Genomic DNA, 13,549 nt, shown 5'->3' on the forward strand with positions numbered 1-13,549 from the left:
AAAAATTCCCCCCGACACATAAGGCGTGTCACCAGTTTCCGAAAGAAGCCGAACGTCGGTGCGCAGGCGCCGTATAGCGCCGTATAAAGCCAACTCGCAGTTCGGGTTCTTTCGGAATACTAGGTATTGGAATTTTCTTTAAAATTTGGCTGTTAGTAAACGTTCCAAATTTATCTAAAGTTACAAATTATCCAAAATAACGAATACTCTATCTAAACGAATGGAACGTAAATAACAATAAGAAAAACGTTATTTCTATTATTATTTATTATTAATTCATTTTGTTCCATTTGTTTAAATGCGGCATTCGTTATTTCGGATAATTCGTAACTTCAGATATATTCGTTACATTATTATTAGTTAGTTATTCTTTTGAATTTTCGGATTTTCTTTCTTATTTTTGGATTTTTAAATGTTCTAATTTATGAATTGCGATCATGACGAATGACCCGAAAATAAATAAATGAAAAGAAAACAAAAAAGAACACATTTTTCGGCAGTGCACGTGTCTAGTAAGTGTATATGAGAGTACAATTCTTCCTAACTGCCAGTATTGCAATATACACGCACATGTGTATTAAATTACTGCACTCAAATTTAACATTTTCTATGTTTGTACTCATCGCTCTATTACTCATCTTTACACAGCTGTATGTATGGTTCCATAGATAACAATGCTTCTATATCCAGATCAATAAAAAGCATCAAATGTTATACTCCTGTGTGCAACAGGCCTAATTCATCCATTTATGTGTGCAAATTTCATATAGAGCTGTTGAAACCTTTTAAACACGTTTTTCCAAAAGAAAAGCAAACAATACCGAGGAAAACACATGAAAGAGGACCTAAAGCTCCATCTGCTGGTTAAAATTGCCAATGCAAACTATCAACGTGCAAAATCATGGCCCGGATTCAGAAAGGAGTTACGACGGCGTATCTCCGGATACGCCGTCGTAACTCTGAGTGTGAGGCGTCGCATTTCTGCGCTTGATTCATAGAATCAGATACGCCTCACTGTTGCCTAGATACGAGCGGCGTAAGTCTCCTACGGCGTCGTATCTTGGTGTGCATATTTACGCTGGCCGCTAGGGGCGCTTCCGTCGATTTACGAGTAGAATATGCAAATGAGCTAGATACGCCGATTCAGAAAGGTACGTGCGCCCGGCGCATTGATTTACGTCGTTTACGTAAGGCTTATTTTGGCGGAAAGTTACCCCTGCTATATGAGGCGTAGCCAATGTTAAGTATGGACATCGGGACAGAGTCGAATTTTGCGTCGTTTGCGTAAGTCGTACGCGAATAGGGCTGTGCGTAAGTTACGTTCACGTCTAAAGCATTGACTATTTGCGGCATAATTTGGAGCATGCGCACTGGGATACTTTCACGGACGGCGCATGCGCCGTTCGTTAGGAGCGTCAATTACGTGGGGTCACGATTAATTAGCATACAACATGCCCCCTACCAGCCTATTTTGAATTAGGCGGGCTTACGCCGGCCCATATACGCTACGCCGCCGTAACTTCGGGCGCAAGTTCTTTCTGAATACGGGACTTGCCTCTCAAAGTTACGGCGGTGTAGCGTATATGAGATACGCTACGCCCGCCTAAAGATAGGCATTTCTTTCTGAATCCCGGCCCATATATTTATTTTTTAGTCATGAACATAAAAAAAGCAATGAAGAAAAACTATACAAAACTACTATGCATGACATTGAAATGAAAGTTACAATTTGAAGAAAATGAATGGAGTGAATGAATAAGGCACGTTACATCTCACACTTGACAAATCTGATGTCTTTCAGAATTATATTTTAGCACGGGAAACCATTATATAATTTTACTGATCCTCAAAAAAAAAAAATAATGAATTTCCAGCAGTCCTGCAGTAGGTCCACAGGGAGCAGTAGATAACTGTCTACAAATGGAACTCCAAAAGGCAGTATGGGATTAGATACTTGGTGCTCCCTGGTTAGAACCTGTTACCCAGGACATGTACCCTGGCTATTTTACCCAATGCACCAAGTATTCTTTCCTTTGGAAACCTATAATGAAATGCAAGTAGTAAAAATATTCATATAAGGAATTTACCCTCATCCTGAAACAAATGATAGTAGATGAAATCCACATAGAATATAGGGACTTTCTTAACATGACCGCAATTCCTTTCAGTGTATTTGGATTGGGTCAGATTTATGGAATGAGATAAAACTATTCAGACATATGACCCTTATTGGGACACCTGCCTTTACACGCACATGAACTTTAATGGCATCCCAGTCTTAGTCCGTAGGGTACAATATTGAGTTGGCCCACCTTTTGCAGCTAAAACAGCTTCAGCTCTTCTGTGAAGGCCGTCCACAAGGTTTAGGAGTGTGTATATGCGAATATTTGACCATTCTTCCAGGTTAGCGCATTTGTGAGGTCAGGCACTGATGTTTGACAAGAAGGCCTGGCTTGCAGTCTCCGCTTTCATTCATCCCAAAGGTGTTTTATCGGGTTGAAGTCAGGATTCTGTGCAGGCCTGTCAAGTTCCTCCACCCTAAACTCACTCATCCATGTCTTTATGGACCTTGCTTTGTGGGGGTGCACAGTCATGTTGGAACAGGAAGGGACCATCCCCAAACTGTTCCCACAAAGTTGGGAGCTTAAAATTGTCCAAAATGTCTTGGTATGCTGAAGCCTTCACTGGAACCAAAGGGCCAGGCCCAACCCCTGAAAAACAACCTCACACCATAATCCCCCCCTCCACCAAATGATTTGGACCAGTGCACAAAGCAAGGTTTGTAAAGACATGGATGAGCGAGTTTGGGGTGGAGGAACTAGTCTGGTCCTGACTTCAACCGATAGAACACCTTTGGGATGAATTAGACCGTAGACTGTGAGCCAGGCCTTCTCATCCAACATCAGTGCCTGACCTCACAAATGCTCTTCTGGAAGAAATGGTCAAACATCCCCATAGACGCACTCCTAAACCTTGTGGACAGCCTTCCCAGAAGAGTTACATAGTAGGTGAGGTTGAAAAAAGACACACGTCCATCCAGTTCAACCTCTGTGTGTGTTTATGTTAATAATACAATGTATACTCCTGTATGTTGTGATCATTAAGATACCCATCTAATAGTTTTTTTAAATGATTGTTTTGCACAGAGTGTCCCCAAATCCGGTCTTCTGGGGTCCCTCAGCGGCTGTCTCGGCTCCTCCTTGCAAAAGCTTTCCACCTTCCACCTGGTGGAAAGCTTTTGCGGGCGCACTCCTGTGATACATCGGCAGGCATAGACGCCGACTGTATCACTCGGCCCCGGCGCGCCGCGTCATAGGATGCATTAAGGTGAAAAAAATAGGGCTGTGGAAATTAACTATTAATTTATCGATTAATCTTTAATTTTTTTGATCGATCAAAATTCTTTTGACTGGTACTCACCTTTCCACCAGCTTCCGGGCCTTCAGGGAGTTCCGTCGGAGATCCGGTGACATCACGGACATCGGCGGGGCTTGCCGTGTCCATCTGAAGGACTCCTTTGCTGTGCCTTCATATCTGCATGCCGGCGGGACCTTACTATCTGCCACACGCAAGGGCTGTTACACTTCCCTCTATCAACCTGGGATTCTACAGCCATCCACTGGGAGTTGTGATAGTTCCCTTCACGGGACATCTACATGCCGACGGACTGATGTTAACCTCTCCTCATCTGGATTCAGCAGTGGCATCGTTGTACACATTTTTATACCAGTATCATACTTGGCTACATGTTTTTATGACTGCTTTTTCTACCGTTTTAGTATTACTCGCACCATTTTTACAGTTTATGTAGCTACATCGACTTTATCTCCAGTGCAATATTTATTTTGTTACCTACTTGAAGACTATAATCTTCTAATTTTAGTGAATGGCTGTGAGTCTTTTTCAATTCCCTTTCACCGAAAAGTTTCTCCCTATGCTAGGGTCACCAGGACGGTATTTGTATATCATATCCCATCTCAAGCATCTCCTCTCCAGAGAGAATACTGTAAGTTCAATGCTTGTAGTCTTCCCCCAAAGTTCAGCTCCTCCAGTCCCTTAATTAGCTTTGTTGCCCTTCCCTGAACTCTCTGCAGTTCCAGTACATCCTTCCTGAGAACTGGTCCCAGAACTGGACAGCATACTCTAGGTACAGCCGGACCAGAGTCTTGTAGAGTGGAAGAATTATCGTTTTATCTCTGGAGTGAATTCCCTTTTTAATGCATGCCAAAAATCTGTTGACTTTGTTTGCAGCAGCTTGACATTTATACTGTATATACAGTGGGGGTCGAAAGTTTGGGCACCCCAGGTAAAAATTAGTATTAATGTGCATAACGAAGCCAAGGAAAGATGGAAACATCTCCAAAAGGCATCAAATTACAGATTAGACATTATTATGTCAAAAAAAGTTAGATTTTATTTCCATCATTTACACATTCAAAATTACAGAAAACAAAAAAATGGCGTCTGCAAAAGTTTGGGCACCCTGCAGAATTTCTAGCATGCACTGCCCCCTTTGCAAAGCTGAGACCTGCCAGTGTCATGGATTGTTCTCAATCATCGTCTGTGAAGACCAGGTGATGTCAATCTCAAAGGTTTTAAATGCCCAGACTCATCTGACCTTGCCCCAACAATCAGCACCATGGGTTCTTCTAAGCAGTTGTCTAGAAAACTGAAAGTGAAAATAGTTGACGCTCACAAAGTTGGAGAAGGATATAAGAAGATAGCAAAGCGTTTTCAGATGTCAATATCCTCTGTTCGGAATGTAATTAAGAAATGGCAGTCATCAGGAACAGTGGAAGTTAAAGCAAGATCTGGAAGACCAAGAAAAATATCAGACAGAACAGCTCGCAGGATTGTGAGAAAAGCAATTCAAAACCCACGTTTGACGGCACGATCCCTCCAGAAAGATCTGGCAGACACTGGAGTTGTGGTACACTATTCCACTATAAAGAGATACTTGTACAAATATGGTCTTCATGGAAGAGTCATCACAAGAAAACCTCTTCTACGTCCTCACCACAAAAATCAGCGTTAGAACTTTGCAAATGAACATATAGACAAGCCTGATGCATTTTGGAAACAAGTTCTGTGGACCGATGAGGTTAAAATAGAACTTTTTGGCCGGAATGAGCAAAGGTACGTTTGGAGAAGAAAGGGCACATAATTTAATGAAAAGAACCTCTGTCCAACTGTGAAGCATGGGGGTGGATCAATCATGCTTTGGGGTTGTATTGCAGCCAGTGGCACAGGGAACATTTCACGAGTAGAAGGAAAAATTGATTCAATAAAATTTCAGCAAATTTTGGATGGTAACTTGATGCCATCTGTGAAAAAGCTGAAGTTAAAGAGAGGATGGATTCTACAAATGGATAATGATCCTAAACACACCTCAAAATCTACGGGGGATTACATCAAGAGGCGTAAACTGAAGGTTTTGCCATGGCCTTCACAATCTCCTGATCTCAACATAATTGAAAATCTATGGATAGACCTTAAAAGACAGCCCAGAAATCTCAAAGAACTGGAAGACTTTTGTAAGGAAGAATGGGCAAAGATACCTCAAACAAGAATTGAAAGACTCTTGGGTGGCTACAAAAAGCGTTTACAAGCTGTGATACTTGCCAAAGGGGGCAGTACAAGATATTAACTCTGCAGGGTGCCCAAACTTTTGAAGACGCCATTTTTTTGTTTTCTGTAATTTTGAAAGTGTAAATGATGGAAATAAAATCTAACTTTTTTTGACATATTATAAGAATGTCTAATCTGTAATTTGATGCCTTTTGAAGATTTTTCCATCTTTCCTTGGCTTCGTTATGCACATTAATACACATTTTTACCTGGGGGTGCCCAAACTTTCGATCCCCACTGTATATATAAATACATTTTTCGTGTTTGCAATTTTTTCCCATGAAAGTGGAGTAACCCTTTAATACTCAAAGCTAACTCCAAAATACGAACTCAGAAACAATTTTCATGTACCATATTATGCATGAGTTGAATATTCCCTGCAAAACTGCCTTATTGGGTTTAATTATACAACATTTTCTAAATGCTATCGGATTTTTTAATAATGCTAAATAAATAAATTGAGTTTTTATAATATAATTGTTGTTTGAGAACATTAAAAACATAATCTCACAGACAGTACGGCAATTAACCACTTAAGGACCGCCTCCTGCACATATACGTCGGCAGAATGGCACGGCTGGGCACAAGCACGTGCCTGTACGTCCTCTTTAAGTGCCCAGCCGTGGGTCGTGGGCGCTTGCCCGCGACTGGGTCCGAAGCTCTGTGACAGCGGCCGCGGGACCCGATCGCCGCTGGAGTCCCGCGATCGGTCCCCGGAGCTGAAGAACGAGGAGAGCTGTGTGTAACACACAGCTTCCCCGTTCTTCACTGTGGCAGTGTCATTGATTGTGTGTTCCCTGATATAGGGAAACACGATCAATGATGTCACACGTCCAGCGCCGCCCCCCTACAGTTAGAAACACATATGAGGTCACACTTAACCCCTTCAGTGCCCCCTAGTGGTTAACTCCCAAACTGCAATTGTAATTTTCACAGTAAACAATGCATTTTTATAGCATTTTTTGCTGTGAAAATTACAATTGTCTCAAAAATGTGTCAAAATTGTCCGATGTGTCCGCCATAATGTTGCGGTTATGAAAAAATCGCTAATCGCCGCCATTAGTAGTAAAAAAAAAAATATTAATAAAAATGCAATAAAACTATCCCCTATTTTGTAAACACTATACATTTTGCGCAAACCAATCGATAAACGCTTATTGTGATTTTTTTTACCAAAAATAGGTAGAAGAATACGTATCGGCCTAAACTGAGAAAAAAAATTGTTTTTTTATATATTTTTGGGGGATATTTATTATAGCAAAAAGGAAAAAATATTGCATTTTTTTCAAAATTGTCGCTCTTTTTGTGTTTATAGCACAAAAAATAAAAACCGCAGAGGTGATCAAATACCACCAAAAGAAAGCTCTATTTGTGGGGAAAAAAGGACGCCAATTTTGTTTGGGAGCCACGTCGCACGACCGTGCAATTGTCAGTTAAAGCGACGCAGTGCCGAATCGCAAAAACTGGCCGGGTCCTTTACCTGCATTTTGGTCCGGGTCTTAAGTGGTTAATGCCGCCGTGTAAAGTCATCCGATAGCTCCCGTTCAGCGAACGCTTCTGTTTGACCCGAGTCGTCGCTCACCTGACACCTACCTTAGGATGTTCCGTGATCCGATCAGTCGCCTTCTCTTCCACTTGCGGCATTTCTTTGGTTTGCATGGAAATGGACGCTTAAAAGCCGGGCTGTAAAAGGCAAATGAGCAGACATAAAGGCAGGCAGAAGCTTTATTACGCCTATACGGATTTTGTCACTTACTGGAAGTTATAAAGCATAAAAGGATTATTCAACGAAATGAACATCTACCCATTTCAAGGTCAAGAATCCCAGTGGTTAATCTCCCTTTCCCTTCATCGTTTTATGTCATCTAAAGTAATAAGCTGTAAAGCGGCCATTCAAATCATCAGCTAATGTAGAGGCCGACAATACAGCGCTGCTCAAGAGCCCAAGAAAAAAGCCATCGCGGGGAATAATAAGCCCTCAAGCATGTATTTAAAGTTAAGACGCTCTATTCTCTGCCTCATAAAAGTTACCAGAAAACAGCAAGAAAAGTCTTCCCGCCGAGTTCACCGCTCTCTGCCTCCGAGGATATGTAAATAGCTGCTTTAAAGCAGAGCTCCGGATAAAAAATATCAAGATAAAAGTTAATGGCCCATCAAAAAGATAAAATAACAAACCGGCTGTCGCTGCAATATTCACCTCCAGTCCACAATTATCCCTACAATTATTTTTACACCACTAGATGTACTCGGTCTGATGGCTGGCATCATTTAATCCACTTTTTTCTGAGCCCAGGTCATCCTGGATCCATCTCCGGCCTGTGACTCAATTAAATGACAAACTTAAAATAAAAAATGATAAGGATGAAATAACAAAACCAACTTTGGAATATCGCTTTCAAAGATTTTTCCACCGGCACTTTTTCATGCCACTAGATGTCCTAATTTTGATGGCCATCATCAGTCAACTTCTTCTAAGGCCTCGTACACACCAGCGCATCTGTCCGATGAAAACGGTCCACGGACCGTTTTCATCAGACATGTCCGCTGCCGGATTTTGGTCTGATGGCTGTACACACCATCAGACCAAAATCCCCGCGGAAAACAAACGCGGTGACGTGTCGCGACGTGGCCGCGACAATGACGCGTCGACGTGCGCGACCCTGGAAGGTCAATGCTTCCACGCATGCGTCGAATCACTTCGACGCATGCAAGGGCTTTCGGCCGAGCGGACATGTCCGGTAAGTCATACAGACGACCGAACATGTCCGACGGACAGGCTTCCAGCGGACATGTTTCTTGCTAAGAAACATTTATCCGCTGGAAACCTGTCCGATCCGCCAGACATTTGTCCGGTCGGCCGTACACACGACCGAACATGTCTGCTGAAACTGGTCCGCGGACCAGTTTCAGCAGACATGTTCGGTCGTGTGTACGAGGCCTAAGCCAGTGGTTCTCAACTTCTGTTCTCAGGGCCCACTAACAGGCCAGATTTTTAGCCAGATTCAGAGAGGTTTACGCCGGCGTATCAGTAGATATGCCGTCGTAACTCTGAATCTGCGCCGTCGTACATTTAAGTGTATTCTCAAATTGAGATACACTTAAATGTAGCTAAGATACGACTACGGGCGCCGTCGTATCTTAGCTGACTATTTACGCCGGCCGCTAGGGGCGTGTACGCTGATTTACGCCTAGAATGCGTAAATCAGCGAGATACGCCTATTTACGAACGAACGCTTGCCCGTCGCAGTAAAGATACGCCGTTTACGTAAGGCGTTTTCAGGCGTAAAGTTAGTCCAACAAAAAGCTGGCCTAGCCAATGTTAAGTATGGACGTCGGTCCCACGTCGAATTTTGAAATTTTGACGTCTTTTGCGTAAGTCGTCCGTGAATGGGGCTGGGCGCAATTTACGTTCATGTCGAAACCAATAAGTCTTTGCGGCGTAATTTGGAGCTTGCGCACTGGGATATGTCCACGGACGGCGCATGCGCCGTTCGGAAAAAACGTCAATCACGTCGGGTCACGATTCATTTGCATAAAACACGCCCACCTCTTCACAATTTGAATTAGACGTGCTTAGGCCAGCACATTTACGCTACGCCGCCGTAACTTAGGACGCAAGTGCTTTGTGAATACAGCACTTGCCTCTCTAACTTACGGCGGCGTAGCGTAAATACGATACGCTACGCCGGCTCAAACATACGCCGCCCTACGTGAATCTAGCTATTTAAGTTTATCCTGGGCCCGTCCCCAGCCTGTGGTGCAATAAAATAATAAAGATATAAAAAAAATAACAAGGATAAAATAACAGCAGTACTTTTTCATGCCACTAGATGTCCTAATTTTGATGGCCATCATCAGTCAACTTCCTCTGAGCTCAGATCATCCTGGGCCCTCCCCCAACCTGTGACTCAATAAAATAACAAAGATTAAAAAAAACAACGAGGATGAAATAACAAAACCAACTTCTGGAATATCACTTTCAAAGGTCTTTCCAGCAGTAATTTTTCATGCCACTAGATGTCCTCATTTTGATGGCCATCATCAGTCACTCAGGGCCCACTAACAGGCCAGACTTTAAGTTTTACCTTGGGGAGATGCAGACTAGAATACTGCAATCACTGAGCAGCAAATTATATCACCTGTGATGTATTTCAGTTATCTTGCAAACCTGGCCTGTTAGTGGGTTCTGTGGACGGGAGTGGAGAACACTTCTCTAAGCCCATATTATCCTGGGCCCCCTCCCAGCCTGTGACTCAATAAAATATAAAATATTTTAGAAAATAACAAGGATGAAATAACAAAACCAACTTTTAGAATATAAATATATACATTGTATGAACAGAGGATTAGCATTTCCCCCCCTGACAGGACCGGGAGCTGTGTGTTTACACACACAGCTCCCGGTCCCCGCTCTGTAACGAGCAATCGCGGGTGCCCGGCGGCGATCGCGCCCGCCGGCACACGCACGGGAGTCGGGGGCGAGCGGGGGGGCGAGAGAGCCGACGTAGAGCTAGGGGCTCTCGCACAGGGGAGCCGACCTGCCGCCGTAAAACTTTGGCAGCAGGTCGGCAAGCAGTTAATCTCCTCTTCTCAAGAGAGAATAAATTCAGTTCCTCTAATCTTACCTCATAGCTGAGCTCCTCCATTCCTCTTATCAGTTTGGTTGCTCTTCTCTGCACTTTCTCCAGTTCCCTGATATCCTTTTTGTGAACTGGGGCCCAAAACTGAACTGCATATTCCAGATGAGGTATAAGCATAAAAGTAGTGCCGCGCTGTACAATATGTGAAATAAAGTGCAATGGTACTCCGTGACAAGGACACTAAACAGAGGCAATAAACCTGAGATCAATAAATAGCGAATTCTAGAAGTATCAAAAGCAATAACCAACATACAGTGAAATGCTAAAAAAGCTGTTGAAATAGGCTGCTGATATCAATCTGGTATCCAATTAAGGTGAAAAAGTACTCAGTGAAGAGAGCACTTAGAAAAAAAGAAAAGAAAATATGAGTGCAAATCAAATGGTAAAAACAGGTATAAAAGTGTATCAAGTGTTCATCTGGTAAAAGATACACACATTAAAATATACACAATAAACAGGTGGTAGAGCTAATGTCCATAAGGTGCAAAAGTGACTGTATAATGCTGTAATCAAAATACCGTATATACTCGAGTATAAGCTGACCCGAATATAAGCCGAGGTACCTAATTTTACCCCCAAAAAAATGGGAAAACGTATTGACTCGAGTATAAGCCTAGGGGGGAATGCAGCAGCTACTGTAAGTGGAAAAGAGTGTCAACAATGCCCATTTGCATGCCTCAGACCCGGTTCACACTGGGGCGACTCGTCAGACGACACAGCCGCCTGACAAGTCGCGTCCCATTGTAGTGAATGGAACCGTTCTAATAGGAGCGACGCAAGTCGCTCCGACTTAGAAAAAGGTTCCTGTACTACTTTGGGGGCGAATCGGGGCGACTTGCATTGACTTCAATACTGAAGTCATTTTGCAAGTTGCCTCTCAAGACGCCTTGAGATCGCCTTGCCGAATCGCCTCCAAAGTCGGGTCGCTTGTGTGTGAACCGGCTTTGTCCCCATTGCAACCTCACTGTGCCAACCTCACTGTGCCCATTGCAACCTCACTGTGCCCAACCTCCCTGTGCCCATTGCAACCTCATTGTGCCCAACCTCACTGTGCCCATTGCCACCTCACTGTGCCCGAGTGTACCTGAAATACTTGACAGGCTGCGGGCGTCCATTCATTGTTTAGGAGATGGGCAAACCTTGCTCAGGGTTGGTGATCTCCATAAAGTCATCTTCTTCATCTCCAATGTTGTGGCTTTGTGAGACTGAGAGTGGAGAGAGGCAGGCACTGCAGCCCTGGTGCCATCTTGGATTTGTCCGGCTGCTGGCTGGGTTAAATAGGCCATTATTTTCTGGGGGTGTCTGTCCCCCTTTCGTTTGGCAGACATCATGCCACACTGCATGGGAATGAGGAGGGTCCCTGGATGCTATTCCGGTCCAAAAACTAGGTCCTGTTGCGCTGGTATGTGTCGCTGAATCCCGGGCTGCCACAGAGCGCAGGGGAGAATGTCCATGCTGCTCGGATGTTTAAATGTCGCGGTCTCCTCCTGGTCCCGTTCCGTGATAGGTGTTTCCCAGCAGCCTTTCACGGACGTCTTCTCATCCTCTGACTCCGTTTCCCAGCAGACACTGGGAAACTGAGTCCGAAGGATGAGAGGACATCCGTGATAGGCTGCTGGGAGACGCCTATCACGGAACGGGACCAGGAGGAGACCGCGACATTTAAAGCGGTTGTAAACCGCATAAACAATTTTTTTTTCAAACCTGCAAGGCAAAAGGCATAATCAGCTAGTATGCACTGCATACTAGCTGATTATGAAATACTTACCTCGGAACGAGGTGAAGAACACTTACCTGGTCCACGCCGAGCGATATGTCATCTTGTTCCGGCGTGTCTTCCGGGTATCGCCGCTCCAGCGCTGTGATTGGCTGGAGCGGCGATGACATCACTCCCGCGCTTGCGCGCGGGAGATTTAAAATCGTCAAGGGTCGGCGGCTGCCGGTCCTTTCGCCGTGGATTCCCTCCTGCGCATACGCCGCTGCAATCAGCGGCGCATTGCAAGGAGAATATCTCCTAAACCGTACAGGTTTAGGAGATATTCTTTATACCTACAGGTAAGCCTTATTATAGGCTTACCTGTAGGTAAAAGTCAAAAAGTGGGTTTACAACCACTTTAAACAATGGACGCCCGGAGCCTGACAAGATTTTCAGGTACACTTTTTTCAGCCCTAAAAAAAGGTCTGAAAACCTTGGCTTATACTCGAGTATATATGGTAATAGTGCTGGTGCCGGTGGCCACTCTCTTGCATAGACTGCTAATAGGGGGTGGTTGTCTGACTTCTGTGCAAGTGTGTAGATGTCCCCTTACCTTACCGCTGTAAGGTAACAGCATGTGGGTCTATCTTTCTTAGGAACCAGTATGTCTCCTGGCAATATCCCAGTCTGGCGTCTCTATCTCCACTGGTATGTGTCTCCTATCTGGAATTAGAGTCCCCTTTTTGTCCCTGACATGTCTGTATCAAATGGGCCTCACAATGGGGCATGGGGAGATGTAAAAAGGGATGCACAATAGTGTAGTGTTTACAAAATTTAGGAAGTATCAAGCAGGCATATAGAAACGAGCAGCGAGCTCGCCCACGTCACTTCCGGTGCCTAGTATTCCCGACGCATGTTTGTCACAATCACGTGACTTCGTCAGGGGGTGACTAGAGGCTTTAGGAAGTGTCTTTATATATGGGTGTTACCGTATTTATCGGTGTATACCGCGCCCTTTTTTGCCCTGAAAATCAGGGCAAAATCGTGGGTGTGCGATATACGCCGATACCCGCTTCCCGCGCCGAGTTTGAACCACTGCGCTGGCATATACCGAGCGCAGTACACTCGGGTATAGTCGGGCAGGCTCGGCTCCTCTCACGGTCATGTCCTGGATGTACAGGACGTACAGGACTTGACCGCGAGAGGAGCCGAGCCTGCCCGACTATACCCGAGTGTACTGCGCTCGGTATATGCCGGCGCAGTGGTTCAAACTCAGCGCAGGAAGCGGGGATCGAGCGGGGAGGACACCGCAGAAGGACGCCGGACCCGACGAGGAGAACACCACCGAAGCCGCAGACGGACGCCGGACCCGACGAGGCCACCGATGGACACCACGCAAGACATCAAAACTGTAAGTACTAAAAAATTTTTGTTTACAGGAATGCGGGTCCACTTTAGGGGTGCGTGCTATACGCCGGAGCGTGCAATACCCCGATAAATACGGTAATTCGTATCTACGGCGGCCATTTTCTTGTAGTTCCGGTCACCGGAAGCAGAGCGGAGGCCAGTTTCAAGTGGTTCCGAT

The sequence above is a fragment of the Rana temporaria genome, chromosome 1 (genome assembly GCF_905171775.1).
Source record: "Rana temporaria chromosome 1, aRanTem1.1, whole genome shotgun sequence".
Classification (NCBI taxonomy): Eukaryota; Metazoa; Chordata; class Amphibia; order Anura; family Ranidae; genus Rana; species Rana temporaria.